The sequence below is a fragment of the Falco naumanni genome, chromosome 2 (assembly GCF_017639655.2).
Source record: "Falco naumanni isolate bFalNau1 chromosome 2, bFalNau1.pat, whole genome shotgun sequence".
Classification (NCBI taxonomy): Eukaryota; Metazoa; Chordata; class Aves; order Falconiformes; family Falconidae; genus Falco; species Falco naumanni.
In genome coordinates, this window is record NC_054055.1 from 90,129,271 (window position 1) to 90,136,916 (window position 7,646).

At 41.1% G+C, this 7,646-nt stretch overlaps 1 long non-coding RNA gene across 1 annotated transcript; it reads left to right on the top strand.

Annotated features, from left to right (window-relative positions):
• Positions 1–23: 23 nt before the first annotated feature.
• LOC121082868 lies at positions 24–6,355 on the top strand. The gene is made up of 2 exons (XR_005826162.1): positions 24–4,852; positions 5,738–6,355. It is a non-coding gene; the product is annotated as an uncharacterized LOC121082868 (long non-coding RNA).
• Positions 6,356–7,646: the final 1,291 nt, after the last annotated feature.

Sequence of the window (7,646 nt, forward strand, 5' to 3'; positions counted from 1 at the left end):
CTTTGAGCTTTAATCTTATGCACTGGTCTTTTCTATCTTAACACGTAGGCTTAAAAAGTAATTTGGGCGATGCTTGTAGTTGTATTTCAGTATAGCGTATGGTAAACAAGTACCATGCACCGTAGAAATTTTAACCATGATACTGAGAATGAAAGAGGAACCATAACACTTCAGAGATTAATTGCTTTTATTTAATTCCATGAAGGTTGTAGTTAAACTTTTGTAGAATCAGCCCAAACCTGTATTGCAGGAGAGGGTCCTAAAATACTTACCTTGAAAAAGAATTGCTGAGCTTGACCATATGTGTGATATTAATGTAAAATGGTCTTAAGTAAATATTCTTGTCAAGATGGAAGAGGCCAAAGGAACAAGTGCAGAGAAAGATGGTGGTCGATTCATAATCAACAGCAAGGTAGATCTAATACAGAAAAGTAAAAAATGGTCAAACTATTCAGTGTTTTTATTTATACATTGATAAGATCCTTGTTTGGATCGTGTCTCTAATAGCCTGTATTATACAGTGCTTTCATAGAGGCTAGGCTGTTAAAATGGCAGAAGGGCTGGAGCACCTGGGGTATGAGGAGAGGCTGAGAGAGCTGGGACTGCTCGGTGTGGAGAAGATTCAGGGGGATTTATCCATGTGTGGGAAGAACGGATGGGGGAAATAAAGATGGCGGGGCCAGACTCTTCTCACTGGTGTTGAGTGAAAGGACAAGAGATGATGGCACAAACACAGGAAATTCAATTTAAACATAAGGGAGGGGGGGAAAAAAAGATGTGAATTTGTTCAGACAGTGGAGCAGGTTTCCCAGAGAGATTGTGAAGTCTCGTCTTCAGACATACTCAAAACCCAACTGGACATAGCCTTGAGCAACGTGCTGTAGCTGACTCCACTCTAAACAGGAGGGTTGACTAGATGGTGTGCAGAGGTACCTTCCAATTTGAATGGCTTTATGATTTTTAAGCCAGTTTTTCCAACAAATGTAAAGTGCATTAAAAATTATGAACAGCAGGATATCCTGTAAGATCTTTGGTTCCAAGGACATTTTAATCAAGTCTGTCATTCACGTAGGTAATGGAAATCCGGAATACAGGGCACATTACCATCAAAGATTCAGCATATCTAATTTTTATGTCATTGCAGGGGAAGACCTCAGAAAAGCTGTGAAGCCACTGAAAGGCAAATAACTAGATGTTTTGTGAAGACGCAAGTCATAACTTCTTGACTGGTTGGCTGTTCGCCCTGCCTGCGTCTAACTGTTTCACCTTTATCCCCTTGTTCTGTACTACTCAGGAGCCACATATGAGCATCTTTTGAGTCGTTAGGGAGATGTTTTGTCCTGATGCAGCCGTCACGTGAATGTTGTCCCCAGCCACTATCATTTCCAGTAGGGCACAGACACCCCGGTATGATCAGGAACAGGGTAACTCCCATTGGTGTGGCTGCCAGAAAGGAAGCCATGTTTGTAACTGATATTCACAGCCCTTTCTGCTCTCGCGGCTAATGGAGGAGTCCAAGGGTAGAATGCACTTGAAAACCGCAGGTACCCTAGGTATGCTTGCACCACTTTGTAACAACGTAAGTTAACATACTTGCACAATATTTTTTTTTGTAACTTGCACTTGCTGGTGTAGAGTAGATCAATGGTAAAAATAGACGGTAAGCAATAGAATTTCTGACCTTAATTAGCGATTAGGTTGGGTCAGATTTTATACACCAGAGGCAGAGTATAGCTTGTATATAAAAGTCTATAGCTCAATTGTTCACAGTCCTGTGAACGGAGCCCTTGCCTTCCAACTCTTAATTTTACTTGTAACCCAGTGTTTCTTTACATTTTTCTCTAGAGCTTGTTTTAGTGTCACTCAGCAGTAGGCACCATGCTGTATCTGACTTTGCCCTCAAAAAAGCAAGTGAAGCTGGTGGCTTTTGCTGAATGTCCTCTTAAAATTACACTTGTACTTAGTAGTCATGGAGTTAGTTCTGAAGATACCAGAAGTGGTAATAGTTCTCATAATCACAAAAAAGAAGGGTCGTATCAGTGCTGGTAGGTTTTTGCTTGGACACTTAATTATTAAATTGGCTATTATGATGTTACTATCAGATTCCATCTAGGTAATCTTGAAGAGTCTTTCAAGTCATGAAAAACTGGTACGGCTGTAAGTCAGTATGGCTGATAATGTTTGCATCCATCTCACTTATAACGTACTTGTGAACAAACTATAAAAATTAGTAAAGAGCCATTTTCAGCCACAGTTCTGCACATTTATCTTGTATCTTACATCTCTTCACAAGCATTGGCAACATGCTGAGCAAACACCAGTGTGCTATGTAACACTGCCAGATTTATCAAGCTCTAGCTGCTGTATTACTAACAGCTCTAGGTTATAAGATGCTAAGCTGAGCGTCATCAGCTTTATGTTGACTGTTTTGAAGCCCTTTAGGTAAAGTTGTTTATTTCTTGATCTACAATGAAATAGAGTTATTTTTTCATCCAGTTACATTAGCATGTTTCCTTAACAGTAACAATTTTTCAACCTTGATGAATCCTTCAGCTGGTTATGAGTGGTCATTTTGAGTTGAATCCAGGTTACTTCACTCTACAGTAAACTTACTGAGTCTGCTGAAGTGATCTGTTAATGTTTTTCCTATGTGGCTACAATGAATGAGGGAAATTAGAGTCTGGGTAGGAAAGAAAGGGGGAGGTTGTTGTAATTTCTCCTATAGTAGTCTTCTGTAAATACGTTTTCATGGAAATCCTATAAATAATTTTTCTGTCTTCCAGCTTCTATTTGAAACTTATCTATAAAAAGGAAATATGTTGTCTTACCCAAGGAACTAAAGTCTTCCATTACTTTTTCTGTTTAGTTGTTAATAATATTGCACATGCACCAATATTTACCTGGAATAATTTAATTAGGAAGGAATGACTAAGGAGGATTAACAAGATTGCTCCTAAGAGTGGTAAAAAGTTTTACTTCATAACTGTAGTAGCTGCGGACTTACTGTGAGGAAGAGTTGGAAAAAAAATTTCCATTTTAGCTGGCTGTGGTCCACCTTGGAAACTACACAAGAAACAGGAGTTTGGTGTCATTAAATACAGGAACTTGCACATGTGCTTCTGAGGCAGTGCTTGCAGTACTACCATCCGCTAAAACACTTGTGATATCCAGGAAAAAGTAATGATCTCTACTGGTAACATTTCAGCTGTTCATCCAAGCAACCCATGATACATATCGATGCATTTTAAAAAAGGGTGGATTTCAAAAGAACCCAAACACCCAAGCATTTAGTATTCTTGTTTTCATGTTGCTTGTATCACCATTAAAACTGCCCCTGACGAAGATTTTGGAGGACAAAGAGCTTTGTAGTATGTTAGCAACAACAGGTTTTAGGAAATGTGTATTTCCATCAGGAGATGAAAAAGGGGTGGTAGAATAAGTGTTTCTGTTTTCCATGTGGCAAAACCAGCAAAATGTGTTTGTAGTTCATGAAGATTAAATAAAGCAGTTTCCGGTCTCACAAGTGACTCTGCAAGGTTTAAGATTATGAACTTCTGCTGGGATAGGTTTGCTAGCAAGGTCAGTTCCTTTATTAGAATTGATCTACTTGAGAAGAAAGGAGTGTGGTCTAAGTCATGTCAACTAAAGTGGTGTTCTGTGGTATAAGCTACAACTGTACTAGGAGCATTTTTCATGCATAGTGTATTTGGGACAGTTACACTGAGAAGGAATCTGTGAAAAATGTGTCCCAAAGTGAAGGAAGTATGAGGGATAAGCAGTCATTCCATTGATACTATTTAATCTGCAGTTACAGATAATCCTGGTGTGTTAAAAGTGAACGTAACAAAGGAAAGGCTGTCAGACCGAAAATCTGTTAGACATCATGAGCTGTTTCAGGTCAGCAATCAGTAGAAAATGCCTCATGAGAAGTACAAGTATAGGGAAAATGTGGAGTGGTATATGCCTCAGAATACACAGCTGCCAGCCTTTGTCAGCAGAGGTGGCTGGTCCATTTACAGTAATGAATTTAAATCTCAAAAGGCTTGAGCCGTTTCAGAAAGGGTGATATCAGGGCCAGTTCCCGTTTGTCTGAGCAGGATGAGTCAGGTACTAATAAGCCAACCCATCCTGTAAAGTCAGTCCTCGGCAAAATAACGGAAAAGAAAACATGGGATTTCTTTGATAAAGAATAAAAGGGCAGGGACTTAACGAATATGAAGAAATGTGGCTTAAGGAAAAAAGATCTTGGCAAACACCCCGAACTTCGTTACTTGAGTAGGTGAGAAGCTTCAGCACAAAATTGTGTAGATGGAGTAGACTTTGTTAAGGTGCTTCATACTACACACACTAAGTTTTAGTTTCAATATATATTCAATGGCTTAAAGACTGCTGGGCTGATAGATCTGAAGAAATAAGTAACATTACAAAAAATAACCAAACATTTGGACTGTTTACAGAGGTGGAGCCTTAGTCGTGGCCCAACACTTCCTTCATGATCTAGAAGTCATCATAGTATTGCCACTGATTTTATCTGTGGCTGTGACAAAGACACTGGAGTGAGTACATCTGGATGATGAGAAAAAGGCAATGCAAAACAATCACACAGACTGCATTACTTTGTGAATGTAACCACTTATGTCTTAATGTGTACACATGCAAATTTGTATCTAGGATTAATGAACGCAAATCATGTACCTAGAAGATACTACTGAAATCCTGAAAAGCAGAGACTTCAGATAAGATTAAAGCGATGCCATCACAAGACATCTCAAAAAGAATGTAGTATACACATGGGACAAAAGGACTAGTGCTGTTTGGGGATGCTGCTACCGGAGTTGATTGTAGAAATAAGGTGAGTTTATATCTGCTGCGTTCCCTTTGTTAAAGAGACTGAAAACTGGAGAGGCCACAAAGATTCATAAAAGGATTTGGAGGCTTAAAATTTCTTTAGCTGTTTAACAACAACAGGAACAGAAAAAAGAGAGAATACATGAAATACAGTGCTTTCCTGGTAACGGGAAGTCACTTTAGGCTAGAGAAAGATGTAACTGAAATTCAACAAGATTCATTCAATTTAAAATCTTGGACTTGACTTTCTAAATGGCGAAAGGTGATCAACCACAAGCAAAATGTAATGGACAGGATGGGTTCCCGTCTCCTCAGTGCCTTGAGCTCAACGTTGCATGGCTTTCTGGCATTTTTGCTTGAGTCAAAGTCTTTTGGTTCACAAAGGACTGAGTGAAATGTAATGGCTTACGTCATAGAGAGATTAGGCTAAATGTGGCAGTTCTGCCCTGCCCTTTCAGAAGTGGAAGGAAATACAGGTATCTAGAATATAATTTCTTGAAGTCCTAATTTTTAGTATTCTGATATTTTCTAGCTAAGAATAGTTTCAGTTCAGTCATTTTGTTCTGTCAAGACATGCCCAGGCTGAGTTCCTGTGCAGTAAACAGTAAAATCTTCTTGTGCCTTTTTTTAGTCCCCATAGGTCTGTTCAGAATTCCTAAAGAATTCTCCAGACATTAATTTGCATTTGTAAGTTAATGTAATTATTTAATCAAGCCTGTGGAGATGCTTAATTCTATAGAATCCTCTAGTGCTGGTGCTTGGGTGCTTGCACTCAGCCAGCAGTGCCTGTTTCTCCCCTCTCCAGACTCGGATATTACAGGATCAATATTTCTAAATATTGCCAATTTTTACTGTCAGACTGAGACTCTATTCCTGTTTTTCTTTGCAGACTGCTTTAGGAAGGGGTCTTTCTATGGCTACCACAAGAGAATATTGCCACCAAGGTTGCCATCACCAGCCTGTCATCTTCTGGCAACCACTTGGTCCTTCACTAGAAATGTCCCAGACGAGATGGTATCAAGAGTTTCCATGCAGGAGCTGGAAACATCCAGTGAAGAATGGGCTGTGACCCACAGAAGGGAATGTGTCAGAGGTGATTTGATCCCAGCCACTGTGCCCAAAGTGGGTCTGAAAAAGAGGTTCTTCAATACCTTTTCCTTGGGGCAAAAAACCTGGCAAGAAAACAGTTGCTGGAACCTCCCAAAGCATTGCTGGTTATTGCTGTCTGCTGTGACAGAGGCGTGCGGCCCTGCACAAATCTTAATGGATGAAGCAAAGTCCCTCAAAGCTGCCTACAGAAAAGCAAAGACAGCTCAACCATCTGGAATTGACAGGGTGTTTTAACCACAGTATGAAGCATTAAATCATACTATGGCCAGGGAACCAACGTCATCAAATTCTGCAAAATCATCCTATCGGACAGGTGCAGTCAGGCAAAAAGGATACAAGGTGCTTCAAAAATGTTATGAGGAGTCAGGGCTTGGCATTCCTGCTGGACAGGGGAATGAGAAATGTATATGATTAATCTTTCTTGTGGGTGGGAGATCACAACCCTATAAAACTGCCCAGGTCTCACTATGCATATGTGATCCATAGGCAGCAAAGGGCAAATGCTTTACGACCTTGCATTCCTCTCCCAATGCACAGTTCAAATGGTTTGACTTTGGCACTAAGTGATCACAGGCTGCTCACAGGCAGAGGCTTCTCTGTTCTCCAGGTGGCTCTGTTACGTGCCTCATTAGAGACAGGAGAAAATCAGCACAGAACCCCAGGATGGTCACCTGCCATATCCCCTAGCTTCAGCAACTGGCAGTCCTCCTGGGTTTGCTGCATGACCTGCTCCCACCAGGCAGTATCCTCACCACAGAGCTCAAGCACTAGCTGAGTGCTGTGGCTTGGTGTGCTGCCCATCACTTTTCCCTGGAAGGCTGTGAAAAGGCTTTGACCCATCCAGCTGCACTTTTCCAGTCACTGCTGGTCTTTACGATGCTCACTGAGAGAGCTGGCTTGGTGTTCGTGGGAAGCTTCACATAGCTTCTGGGAAACAAGGCTTGGAAAGCACAACCTGAGCTGGAAAGGTGCCCACGCTGCCACGGTACCTGGGTTTTGGATAGCATCTGGCCTGACATTTGTCAGAATAAATGGCCGGGCTACTAAGACAGGCACATTGCAGCCCATACCAACACTTGCGGCACAAAGCCACCAACTCCCTTCAGCCCATGGAGCTTAGGGTCAAAAGCACCATATGCCTTTGGGGGTGCTGAGCCACCCCGTGGTACAGCTCAACAATCACCTCTAAGACCAGAAATACCCTCCTGTGTTAGTCAGCAGTGTGGCTGAATTTGTGCCAATCCAAAATCCAAACCTAGGGCAAATAAGGACAATGAAAGCAGTGATGCTCGCTGAACTGCCTGTGCATACAGGCGCCAAAATGCTTGGGAGCCAAAGGCTTGAGTGCAAAGGAAGATGAATGAAGCTCCAAGAAATCCCTTCTTTTGATGAGAAAAATAGTCGCAGTGAATGAAGTAATGAAACAAAGATTGACCTGAACAATTGTGTATTAGCACACAAGATTCTTTTGAAGAAATTGCCTAAAAATGCTTATCAAATAAACCAAGTCTTTCAAAGAAGGTTTTCATGGCATTATAAATTACAATTTTCCCCAAGTCCCCAGGTAGACATTGCTGGGAACTGGGTAATGCTGAAAAACAACGTATCAGAGGAAAGTCTACAAGAGAAGCACGGCAAGGTGTTCGTTTGGAGGAAGTTCATAAGCCAGAGATACTGAGTAGCAAAGG